The following is a 14648-nucleotide window of genomic DNA, read 5'->3' as shown; positions in this document are numbered from 1 at the left end:
TTGAATCTCCAGCCTGTTTCAATTTTCTGTATAATTTGATCTGTGATCAGCAGCTTATAGAGCTGGTGAGACGAACGCACATATTCGCCATCATTATAGAAAAACTGGACAAGTGGTCACAAAAAATAAAAGTGTACATGTTGAGACCGAGTTGTATCTATTCATTCCACGTGACGTCAGAAGTGAAAAGCTTCCTTGTGATTATACCTTTCTATAAATGTCTGGTCACTCAGTCTTGTGCTGTTTCCATACCAAAGTGTCTTGAGAAATATTCTCGTAAGTGTCTTAAGTATTGTTATCATTCACTGTTGAATTTGAAGATCTTGAAAAAATAAAATATATAAAAAGAAGTGCCTGTGTGTCGTTTTTCTTTTACGTTACAATGTATCGTTCACTTAGTATGTATATGCGAAAATCTACTTAACAATAATTCACTTATTATAGATGCGGAAATCTGCTTCACAATATATCGTTCACTTAGTATGTATATGCGAAAATCTACTTAACAATAATTCACTTATTATAGATGCGGAAATCTGCTTCACAATATATCGTTCACTTAGTGTATATGCGACAATCTACTTAACAATAATTCACTTATTATAGATGCGGAAATCTGCTTCACAATATATCGTTCACTTAGTATGTATATGCGAAAATCTACTTAACAATAATTCACTTATTATAGATGCGGAAATCTGCTTCACAATATATCGTTCACTTAGTATGTATATGCGAAAATCTACTTAACAATAATTCACTTATTATAGATGCGGAAATCTGCTTCACAATATATCGTTCACTTAGTATGTATATGCGAAAATCTACTTAACAATAATTCACTTATTATAGATGCGGAAATCTGCTTCACAATATATCGTTCACTTAGTGTATATGCGAAAATCTACTTAACAATAATTCACTTATTATAGATGCGGAAATCTGCTTCACAATATATCGTTCACTTAGTATGTATATGCGAAAATCTACTTAACAATAATTCACTTATTATAGATGCGGAAATCTGCTTCACAATATATCGTTCACTTAGTGTATATGCGAAAATCTACAATATATTGTTCACTTAGTATATATGCGGAAATCTGCTTTACAATATGTCATTCACTTAGTATAGATGCGGAAATCTACTTTACAATATATCGCTTACTTAGTATAGATGCGGAAATCTACTTTACAATATATCGCTCACTTAGTATAGATGCGGAAATCTACTTTACAATATATCGTTCACTTAGTGTATATGCGAAAATCTATAATATATCGTTCACTTAGTATACATGCGAAAATCTATAATATATCGTTCACTTAGTATACATGGGAAAATCTATTTTACAATATATCGATCACTCAGTATATAGAAGAAAATTGTTAAAATTAAATATAATGGATGTCACTTATAATGATTACATTGGGTGCAAGCCAAGCCCTACATCCGAATGACCATTGCAACAAAAATGTCTTAAAAATAATATAATTCTGTAGGAATGCAAGAACGCTAGAAAAACACAGGCCATATGATTTCATTCGTTTTAACAAGAAAATTCGACCAATGTATAGAATAGAAAATATCACACATATTTAACTTTTTAAACTTTCTTAAAAAGTTATCGAGGCTAACATATTTTTAGGGGTTATCAAGCATTTGCTGGATCAATTGTTCAACTGAATAATGCTCGTTAGAAGATTGAGCACGGTATTTGAAATGATTTTGGAGTCTTCGATCTTCTCACATGCACTCGTATGTCCATCCCTTTATTTCACTTTGAGAAATCACTCTTTTAGTGTTCGTTCCATGTCCCTTTCGTTTACGCATCAAAATATTTATTCTTTTGGACTACAGATTCAGCATTATTCCTGCATTTCAGCAATGAATAAGCTGCTGTTGTAAAATTCTCAACCTTCTGAATTTTTCGGTGAATTTGATCTTATTCTTTCAGACGATCGCATTTTTCTGTCACACGGCGTTTGCTCATCGTGAAACTGGTAATGCTCTCTGGTCACAGTCTTCAGTTCACAGAATGCAAGCAGTGTAGAGGAAGAGGATAGGTGGAATGGAGGTTACAATCTAGAGAAAATCGGGAGGGGGATAATATTTTTTCTTTTGATCTTACCGCCAGTATTGGATTTTCCCATTTGATTATCGATATTGATCATTATAAGCGAATTTTTGATCATTAGAATCGACGGATTTTATTTGTGTTCCGATCCATGCTATTTTGACCAGCAAATCATATTGATCCTTAAATCTGCGATCACTACAAGCGGCGATTAAACTATAAAGAGAAATCAAATACAAAATACAATCAATTTTTCTATCGCTGATTCGTGATATAGAAGGTGATTGGCCTCCGTGGCAAAGCGTCACAGATATGTAAAAGATATGTGTCAGTAAAAGATATGCGTCAGTTGCACTCAGTCGCATCTGAACGCAATATTAATTAGGGGCATTCATATAGTTAGTAGGATTTAATCACGCTTGGAAAAAATAATTGCCAACAATTAGATGAAAAACAGTGAATGCATATTTTTTTGTTTTGATAAAATAATGATGGATGGATGAGGATTCTTTTTTTTTATATATAAATATATTTTATCACAACTTTATTTTTATGGATAATCAGACGAAAAAATCTTTGAAATGAAAATTAATTTGACTGGCGATGTTAAATTTTGTTGACTTCGTACAGAATTTCGTCGCTGACGTCATGATCTCATTTTATCTTAAGAGCTAGTAATAACCTTAGTGTTGCTTTATAACTTATAAAAAGTAAAGAAATAAATTTTTATAGAAAACAAGCAAATTATAAACTAAAAAAAGGCGATAAATAATCGTCAGTCTACATAAATAATGTATTTTGATTTATTTATTATTTACATTGACTTCTGAATACTATTTTATTTCGAATGGAAATAATTAACGATTCTCACAGCGTACTTTTTAAAAAGAAGGCTGCGGTGGCTTGGTGGTAAGGTCTCGGCTTGTGAGCCGTAGGGTTTCAGGTTCGAGACCCGATTCCACCGAAGAACCGTCGTGAAATGGGGTCTGTTGTACGTTAAATCCATCATGCCAAACGTCCTGCCGCTGATGTGGTGTGGCGTGGAGAGGGGGGTGTCAGCTCATGTGTCATCCTCGTCATCTGACCGCGGTTCAAAATTATGAGATCCGTCCCAAAATAACCCTAGTGTTGCTTTACAACGGGACGTTAATATAACTAAACTAAACTTTAAAAAGAAGTTGTTTCCTACAAATAGTTCCTAATAATATTTGAACAAAAACAGTACATATACAGTACTTACTGCAGCATTACTATTATCGTACAAACATCGATAAATTCTGTAATTCTGCAACCTTTCCAAATAACTTGAGCACAAATTGCATCACACAATAAATGTGATCAAATGCAACTGAGCGCAACTACTCGGTCCCGTTTTTTATCATTTGCTTCAAAACGATAAATGACAACCTGGGTATGGTGTTAATTTCATACTTTTTTCATTTTTAAAAATGCTATAAGCATATTAATTATTTTATTGTCTCCAAAACTTCCGGTGTATTTGTACTCCCTCATGTCGCTACTACGCCACTGCAAAGAGGGTTCTTGACCCGAATTTTGTGTGCTACGATGCCGATACGAAAAAAATTGGTAAGAAGCTGAAGCATTCATTAATGATAGCTAATTGGAAGCTAAATCAAAAATATTTATTTAGAACATTTCTATGAAATCCTTAATTTTTTTAAACTTATTTTGCCTCATTGTATTGAAGCAATTAAAAGAAACAGATATTGGAAGAAATCTCATGGCTTATAATATTTTTCTTCAGGACTTTCAGTTTAAGAAAAGATTGCAGCAGAGCAACCCCCTTTAAAAAATGAGAAAAGAAGGTGACCATAATCCAGTTTAGATTAAAAAAGTTTTTCAGTGATTCCAAAATTGAAAATAAATAATAAAAAAAGCAATAATTAATGGCAAAAAAATAATCAATGTCAAATATAATTCAAATCGAAGTGATTGGCAAATAAATGTTGAAGAGGGCACTAAAATGACTCTCTGAAATTTTGAACCTATCTATTTAACTTGCCTTCCAAATGAATGTTGATACTCGGGATTGGTGAGATAATCCAATTTGCTTTATGTTACTCGAATAGTTTTTACTTTTCCGTTCACAAAGAGGAAAAATTGCAATCGACAAAAATTTGAACTCCATATTTTGATCCATTTGCTCGTTTTCAGATCTCCATGAGTCTGAGAAACCCATTTTTGGAATTATGTCTATCTGTGCAAACAAAAATTCAAAGATGGATGAAATTTGGTTTATGATCTTTGTACCGCATTTGTATATTTCTGTCAAATTTCGAACGAAATCCATTCAGAGGAAATCTGTCTGTCCGGCTATCCGAAAATAAGTCAACACGATCTCTATAAAATGAAATGAGCCAGACGGATAAAATTAGATGCACAAGTTTAAGATCTAAAGTGTGTATTCGTATTAAAATTTGAGGCAAATTATCTAGATATTGACCGTTTTCAGATTCGAACTTTCGCAAGCATGTAAGAGTAAGTCAAAAACGCAATGTCTTAAATATATGAAATTTAATGTGTAATTTTGTTTCTAGAATTGTAATTTTATGTCAAATTTTGATTCCAGTCCTTCGGGAAAAAGGCACCCAAAATACTTATTCTATGTTTTTTTACTTGTGTATTAACCACATTCTAGCGATTTAATTGTCAAAAATCGTACACCAGTAGTCTCTTTCGCAGCTATTGTCCTCCAGTAACATGAGGTTAATAATACAAAAGTACATTTGTTACAGAGCATACAAGAAAGTTTTTGGAAGATCACTTCTGCCGGTTTGTAAATTATTTTAAAGTGAATTATAAATATTTGCTTTTGTAAACTTATTATTTTGAAAAACATAGTGTTTTTCGATGGTATTTTTTTCCCCACTTTCTCTTCTGTTACCCACATATTACTTCATATTTTTAAGACGTTATTCATTATTTTCAATGCCATGAAATATTAAGATAATAAGTATGCTATATAGAAAACAGTGCTGAAAAGCCGGGAGTAATATGCATTATTTCCTTGTTGACATTTCATTATTTCACAGTTTATATTATCTAGATGCTGAGACCATGAAATAATAAAATGTGAACAAGGAAATAATGTACATTTAGCTATTATTACTTTATATTTTATTCTTGAACAAATATTAATATAGCGTGTGCTGTTGTTAAAAGCATAAGTATAATGAAATTCCTTTTAAAAATTGTTGTTTAAATTTTTATTCATTTTGAATTATATTTAAAATGTATAAAATTAAGTTTAATTTCGAATGTATAAAGTAATTTTAGCTTAAAATTCAGGCATGGATAAGTAAAGAGTGGCTACGATCAGAGACGTACTTACAAAAACTAACGCCCAAGGCAAATACCAAAATAACGCCCGTCGCTTATTTTTAACTATATTCCTCTGTCTCTTTCTAAAATAGTTTTACGTTGGCAAATTGAATTTAAATCTAAATAATTATATATATATAAAGCAGTTTTGTACTAATATGCCCTATCAACATTAAAACAAATTTATTAAACTATTTTTCAAAATTAATTAATATAGCAATTATTAATAAAAAGAATTATTAAAATAGAAATAAATGTTTGAAATGATATTTTAAAATATAATGATTGGTAATCGATTTTTTTGGTTTGGTTTAGTTATATTAACGTCCCATTTTGACACCACAACTAGGGCTATTTTGAGACGGATTTCGTAATTTTGAACCGCAGTCAGATGACGAGGACGTTACCTGAGCTGATCGACAAATTGAAATATACATTATATGTGATTATTTTAGAGGATTCCCCGAGAACATTTGTGCCAGGGTGTCCTAGCAAACTTATTTTGCTCCTAACGGCAACACTGAAATACATATTCGCCATATGTTTTTCTAATATGTCAAAATTTTCATACCGATAACTATTTTAATTTCTCTTTTTTAAAAATTTTTTATATCAGTAGTATAAAGAATAAACATATTAAGCATTTCCAGATCAAGTTAAGCAAAAATTCATTAGAAACTTTTGAAGCAATTTCAAAAATTATTAAAAACGTTTTTATGATATATTAATATGATGTATTTTAGAAAATAAAGAGCCGACCATATTTAATGTCTGTTACGTAGTTATCCTTTTTATTTTAATACTGACATTGGAATCTTTATGGTGCATACTTATTAAAGAAATTACATTGGGATTAGATTAAATTTAAGAAAATAGCCAAGGAATGAATGCCGCAGTCATTGAAAATGCTTAAAATAAACGCGACTAAAATATTTACTTTTTTTATACTGAACAATAAAGAAGTTTAATTAATTTTTAAAAATCCAATAATATTACTTCAAAATTAAATGGACACTGCAAGATTACAAATCTGCATTTTTAAGAAAATAAAATGAAGAATTTGCACTGAATTTCATAAAAATATGAAACCAGTTCATATTTTTATGAAATTTATATCTGTTCTGAAGTTTAATGATATTATGTAACAAGAGAGAAGTTCTTTGAGTAATCATTCAATGTCAAATATTCAGCGGTAATTAAATGATTACTAGCTTAAGAATTCAACCAGTTTGGCAAAACTGTAAGTTGTAAACATCTCCCCCCTTTCAAGACCAACGCTAATGTTATAGACAAAAAAAAAAAATGTCTAAGTTTTATTCTTGAGTGTCTTGATTCAAAATATGTCTTTCGTAACGCTAACGTACGTGGCACAGAAATCGAGCTTATTACTAATTGTCGAATGGCAACAGGTAAATCTAAACAAAACATCATACGAATTTCTGTTTACTTTATTCATTGAGCATTTTTACAGTTGTGCTGTATCAAAGCTTTGCTTAGCTAATGAATGTAGCTGCAAAATATTATTAAAAGTGTTCTGAAAATAGTTCGACATATCAACAAAGAAAACATTTAGTCAGAGGAAAGAAGATATAAAAGAAATCAAGAAATAGGCTTCAAACAAAAAGTTCCACCAAACGCAAAAGTAGGCTTAACCTTTGTCAGATAAGTAATTTTGCTAAGATTTAAATTAAAGTACAATTTTTCGCCAATCACATGAAAATCATGCCAATCTTCCAAAATCTCTCTAAAAATCTGCAACCCTGGGTGTATACCAGGAATGTTAACAAATGGCTTTTAAAGCTGCAATCAAAAATTGTCACGATTATATTTGGTGAGAAATCGCTAATATTTTTCAATTTTGGCGCCCGTATATTAATCTTAAGTCTAGCCATAATTGCTACGATTTGTTACCTTCGGAAATTGATATTCATATCTTTAAAAAAAAAGTGTTTTTTGTTTTATCTTTAAATTACCCTTTTAATGATATTTTTAATTCAGTTTGATACACTCTCAGAAACAATGTGTTTACGGGATTCAAACTCTCCATCAAAACATTCAAGTCCGTGCTTTTGCCAATCATACAATCGGTAGTAAGATTTTCATTTCCGCTTTTATTTCGTAATATAGTATATTCTTTGTAAATTGCAGTAAACTGTTTTAATTTAATTCATATGTTTTATTCACATTAAATAACTAGGTGAAATATTTTTTTAAGGAAATACATCCCATATTAATAATTTAACAAATTAATATGTTAATAAACTGCGAGAACAAACTGGTTGCCAAAAGGCGGCTAGTTTATGTTATGTTATGATAATATATCTGTCTTTGCTTATTAGTCTTAAAATAATTTCAAGCTTTCACGATTCAATTGCCACCAGTGTCAGATACGATATTTGCTCACAATAGTAGTTTCGAGTTAATAATATTCGAGACAACTTAAAATATCGAAATATTAAAATGTTAGGAAAAAAAAGCTTCATTTTTATTTTTTTTAAATCATTTTAGTTCCAAAAACTAACAGTTAAAAAAAGTTTTTTAAAGCATAACTAATTTTGCCCACATTGGTGACCCCAGGGCACTTTCTCTGCCTTCTCTACCCACTGGCTCAGATGAATTGGCCACTACTACAGACATATGCATGCAAAATATGAAGCAGAAAGCAAATCGCAGAAAGATAACATTATTATAATAAATATGATTAAACAGAAATTAATTTCCATGATGCAGATCTTATATCACCACAGCCGCCAACTCAAAAGAGGCAAACTATAATAATATTAATAATGAAAAAGTCATATGTTTTTAACATCAAAATATATATTAATCTAAGTATTTGTTGTGTCAGTGCCACTTCTTGGCAGCGATTTATCTTTTTATTAAGCCCTTGACATACGAATTTATTTATCTTTCTAATAAGATGACACATTCTATTTTGAACGTTTATAATTATTTTGATTCCTATAATAATATAAGGAACATTTGAGACGTTGAAACGTTTCTAAATGATTTTTACATTTTTAAATATTTATAACTCTTTCGCTTAATTGTAGACTTAAAACTAAAAATTCAGTAATTCGATGCTCGTGTGAAATACGTCATTGTATGCGAAGGGGATGATTCAAAATGCCAATCATATTTTTGAAGGTATTGTTAAAAGAAAGATGGTGCAGTTTTAAGGATATGTATTAAAAACTCATTATTACATATTTCTAACAAAATAATAATAATAAGTATCAGGAAGTGAGAGTAATTAAAATGATAAAACATTGTTAAGAAAAATTCAGGAGTAAATTGAAAAAGTTTACTCATAACAGTATTTGTACGTGCCGCCATCTAATGATAAAACTATCATATAGAAATTAGTTTAAATTTTATTAAAATTCTTTTTCATACCTGGAAATCATTCATAATTTGACAGAATCTCAACTGAAATATTCTGATCTCCTGGTATATCAGAAAAGACTTTGCTTCTTCTTATGAATTCTTTTTTCTTAATTTTCATAAGCTATAAATTGTTGAAGATTCAAGTTTTTATCAAGTTAAGGTATCATTGCACATGATATTCATATTCTAATTAGCCTTTTGTTTTGTCATGATGTTAATTTCTCTGATGATGTGATAATGAGATATGCTTGTGAACTGAAAAGCGTGATTAATTTATTATATATTTTAGCTTTTAATTTGTAGCTTATGAAATTTGATTGCGAAATATATAAAAAAAATTTTCTTGCATTCGTGTTTTTCTCGAGACTTTCACATATCGAAAATAGTATGCCGTATAAAATTACTAAATATTTCTTCAGAGTTCCTGTTATTGATTTAATGATATTGCAATGTTATTACGATCAATACATGGTATTCATAGTTTTAAAAATGTAATCATCAAGTTTTAAAATATTTTCATGTATTCAGATAATTTTTCAGTAGAAAACCTGAAACGCTTCTGATGTTGTTAATCGCACTAAATGAATAAATGTTAAAATTACAAGAAAATAATTATCATAGCATAACTTTAGTTTTAAAATTATATAAAATCATTTAATTAGATAAAACGAGTCTGTTATATAAAATATCTGATTATTCATAGCATTGATCTCCTTCTTTTTTTATTATTTTTTTTTATTTTTACTTACCACCTTTGGTAACCAGATGGCTTGCTAGTAATATTTTTCTGTTTATTTTCAATTAAATCTTTTTTACATAACTTGGTGGCTATGGTGGTGGTGGCATCGTATCATAACACACATTAAATATTTCTGTTATTTTAATAGCCTACACCTGTTTTGTTCATTGCTTATACGAATCAACCAGACAGATAAAATACAATGACATCTTAGTTTCTATGGAAACGTAATGGTTTGTTTCATCTATCTTTCAGGGCATTCTATCACTTTCTTATATTTCATATAAAATACACAGATATTAATCGACGCCTATCTCCCTTCAAGAATTTTTAAAGATCATCTTTCTTCAAGAATTTAACAAAATCATGCAATGAAATATAGCAAATAGCTTTAATTTCAATCCAGCAATGATGAAATACATTATTAAAGTCAAATAAAAAATATGTTTTTTTAAAAATGCCAATATTGAGGAAAAAATTGAGACAATTAAATTGGTATCATTAAAAAGATATCTTTTTAAATTTTAAAATGACATAAAAATCAATTTTTGCAATGATATTTTCAGGAATTATTGAGGAAAAACGCCATAATCTCATTTAATTAAAATTTCAAAAATAAAAATTGGTATCGAATTTTATCGAATTGGTACAAATTTAGTATTCTAAATCAAACTGTTTAATCTGTGGAGCTCCAATGCATTTTCATACATTCTCTTTCAATTCTCTTAGAAATAAAGTTTCCAATAAATTTCAGCTGGGATCAAGCAATAAACAGAAATAATACAAATAAACAGTTTGGGATAAAAATTTCTGCATATTTGCTAGCTGTGTTGACACTAAACATACATCTAACATTATAATTAAAAGTGAAAAATGTCAACTATTTAAATTAAACTCCCTATTATAAAAAAATAAATAATTTATCTCAACTTATTCGACAAAATGCTGACAGATCTTGCTTTAAAAAAATAATTTCGTGAAGTATAAAAACTCGTAAGATTTAGTAGCGCATGTCAGTGAAAATATTTTATACTTAAAAGTTCCAAATAGAAATAGTATTATTACATTTGCAACAAGTCTACAAAATAAAAAGAAAATAGATTGGAAAGGTAAATTTTGGATAGACATGTTGACCTTTGATTTATTGAAATCAGGAAAATATCTTTTGTTCGTACATTTTACATTCATGCATAAAGACCGTGACATTTCAAGGAAGTAATGACTGAATAAATAAAATATAAAATAGATAATGAATTAATACAATGCAAGTGCAAGAGCAAGATAACAGTGATGTAGACAAATCGAATAATACCTGCGTTGAATATTAAATAGAAAAGAATGAGTCTGCGATTCATTAAGAAATATCTACAGTCTCAATTCACCAGAACTTTTCATTCCAAATTTAAATTTCTGAGATTTATTTTTCCTTTCAAGTTTAAATCAAGTTGCCACTAATTTTTTGTTAAATATATAAAAATAATTTTCCTTGTTTTCTTTCAAATAAAAAAAAAATGTTTAGATTAAAAGAATAAAAATCGACATGCGAAATAGGACGAATATGCACAACAAGGGCGAATCAACGAATCAAAAGGAAGATATATATGATGTCAGCCTTAGAGAATGTCATGGAGACAAACCGTAAGTTAATCATCTTTTAAAATTCAATATGACTCAAAAGTGAGAAAAAATAATATAATACTCTAGGTCCTTTTACATTGGCTAAGAGGGTGACTGGAGGTGTAAAACAAATCATATTATGTCCCGTGTGCCACAGTTCATAAATACATTCTTATAGAAATGGAAACTGATTACCTCTCCACTTCAATCCTTTTCGGCGAACAGCTTTCAGGAATACACTGCAAGTTCTCTGTACCTTCTTTCTCATTATTTGCATCCACTGGTATCCATAACAAATGGAGTGTTGAAAATTTCAGTTGAATAGATTTGCCGAACTGCCGTTCCACACATGCCTGAACGGCAGACGAGTGGTTTTGATTACCTTTGATTAGTAGTTTTGGAGTAGCGCGATAGTGGATGGCTGGAATTAGAATTCAAAATAACAATTTTAAGTGTGAAAGATGAAGAAAAATAGTTATAGATTGCATGCAGCTACAGTTGGTTTTGAGCATTCTTAAGAACGTCGTGGCAGAATTTGTGCTGTGAGAGCAAACAATTGACGATTTCCAGAAAGTTTATTGCTTAATAAAGGCGAATGTCCTTCATATATAATTTTGTATTTATTTCTGTATTTTTGTTAAAATCATACAAGAAAGAATATTATTTGTGTGAGTGGAATAATATACCTTTTTTCATTTAAATTCTGAAAGCTGAATAAATAGAGAGGCCTCTAGACAATTTATTTACATTAGGTTAAATGTTCTGTTAACCTCGAAAACGTATATCAAATACAATGCAAAGTTGTGAATTAAACATCATTAATAGTTTGCAAAATCGATATTAAAGTCCAGCCAAATCTTTTAATTTCAAAGACTTTCTTTTTTAACAAATATAAAAGAATCTTAGGAATCTAAATTACTGCAACAAAATCTGATTTTCTAGTATCATTTATTTTATTAATACACTATTCTCCTTTAGCCCTAATTAGTTAAAGATATAGGGGGTAGTTGCTAGCAAAAATTAATTATCTATGTACAGAATGAAAAAAAAAATACAGTCAATCCAAAATAGCCGTATCAATTTTTTTCTCTCTGAATAATTTATTTTTTTCAAAGCTAATTCTATGACGCCAAGAATTTCATATTCTGTTCTTTTGTCAACCTTCATATGCATATCTGAAAATTCATCTATTATTGACATAATTTTTGAATATAAATAATTCGTTTTTGTTTCTAAAAAACAGAATTTCCTTCCTCATTTCATTTTTTAATAATTTATTCTTAAATATTTATCTTTTATTGTAAATCTTTTAACATTTCATCATTCGGAGGATTTTAAAAAAATCTAAATATCAAAGTATATTAATAGGAATGTAGAAGGCGATAAAACTGTTTTTAGTGAATACTGTAGTACTGAATTGATTGATTTTCATAAAAAAGGAGTTTGTCGTTAACAGCAGTTCAAATGAATGTGGTTCTTTCAAGTTCAAAAGCAAATTCTCGATCTTAAAACTCTATTCGTTGAATATTGAATGTCTTTCATTTTCTTTCCCAGAAGTCTAATCTACTGAATTTATATATATATATATATATATACTAGCTGACCCAGCAAACGTTGTTCTGCCATATAAATTATTTTTAATGAATATTTTGGTTGTTAACGAAAAAATAACGAATTTATTGTAAATTTGTGGGGATGGGATCTCTGTCAGAAAGAGGAATGGAGTGCTGTAGACAATGATCGCCGATAAAAACAACAACATTAACAAAAAAAAACACCAACCACACATTTTCTCAATGCAATGTATTTCATTAATGTAACGAACATATACATTGTTTGATCTCTTCAAAGTTAAACGTGAAATAAAAAAAGTAATATATTTTTTTATCCTAAAGTATAAAAATGAAATAAAGAAAATCAATATTCATTTCGAAGAGCAGTTGAGTGTACGATATGTTTTGTGAATCCGTCTGTAACCAACACAAATAAGCTCGATGGTTTGCCCACGCGAGAACATGCCACGTATAATGTGAAAAGCATGTTGTGCCCAAATCGAAGCCGCAAACGAACATCGTTTGGCATTGCGACTTATTGATTGCCATTGCGAATGCCAATCTAATAGGAAATTGAACGCGTTTCAATTCAATTGGCACGTCTGTGAGAAACATTTTCGGCTCGGAATTTGCCATTCAAAATGGTGGCTTCGATAACGTTTTTCATTAATTTTTTAATGACCAATAGCGTACCATTGCACAGTCGTGGTGGGTTCCAAATCCGAAGTAAAATAACCGGAGATCCAACTTTCAGTTTTAGACGGTGTGGTGACATGCCTGGCAAATCCAGTGAGTTCAAAAACTCTGTTGGATAATTTAGCACCGCAAACTGTATCGATCGATTTGTATGATACCAAGTCGCCTGGCAATGACTGCTGTATCTTGAAGTTCAAATCGTCAAAGTCCACATGTTTGGCTGCCAAAATGGCTCTTTCTGCCAGCCACGCATGATTTATGTATTGTGTGTGTACCTCGGGAAATATGTGGTCAATGAGAGCATTTTGCAGATTAACGACAGCGCAGAAATTAGTGGGCAATTTTATGCATCCAGGATTTTCACAGACAGCAACTTTTCCATCGCCGATATCTAACAATTGGTCCGAGAATGTGTCAGCAGATGGATCTTGTACCATTTGGACGCGCATGTACATTTTTAGCTGGATTTTTTCCACATTACGCCACAGTAGCAAGGATTTCAAGCAAGCGTTGGTCTCATCAGTGTACGTTGAAAGTGGATAGGGACACCCTAATTACCTAGCGTTATGAAATATACTTTACGACCTATTCTCGTACCTACCAAATACACATAAAAAAATTTCATAAAAATTGGTCAAGCCGTTTCGGAGGATTACGAACACAAACACCGTGACACGAGATTTTTATATATTAGATATATAGTGTACTGATTAAGAAAAGAAATTACGTTTAAAGAAAAACAGATAATTTATTTAGAGTAAATAAAATTAACAGGGCATTAATAATTGAGACAGGAAATGTTAATTACATTTCCTGTCCTGTTACTTAGATGGCATCAAAAGGCGAAGCCTAACAAGAGGTCTGCACATAGCAAAATTAACTACTGCAGCCCATAGCGTAAGATTATTAAGCACTCATCGTTACCGGAAACGAAAAACCCTCTTCTCTTTTTTCGAGGGAATGCCAACAGCTCGCTTTTTAGTCAAACTTATGGTCATGTGACTTAGCACTTTGGATTAGTAGAACCCATGGTCCCATCTATTACAATACATTAAAACTAAATTGAAATCTGGGTGTGTTCGGTATAACAGTGGAATGGTAATGGCCACTTATTAAATGTCTACACACGTATATAAAGCCAGTTTTGACAAATAACTATTTTTTTCAATAATTAATTAAATTCGAACTGGAGTTTTCACCGAATTTCCAAGTTCAAGATTTTCCTGAACTCCTAAA

The sequence above is a fragment of the Argiope bruennichi genome, chromosome 4, assembly GCF_947563725.1.
Source record: "Argiope bruennichi chromosome 4, qqArgBrue1.1, whole genome shotgun sequence".
In the NCBI taxonomy this organism is placed as follows: Eukaryota; Metazoa; Arthropoda; class Arachnida; order Araneae; family Araneidae; genus Argiope; species Argiope bruennichi.
Note: the sequence above shows the minus strand (reverse complement) of the source record.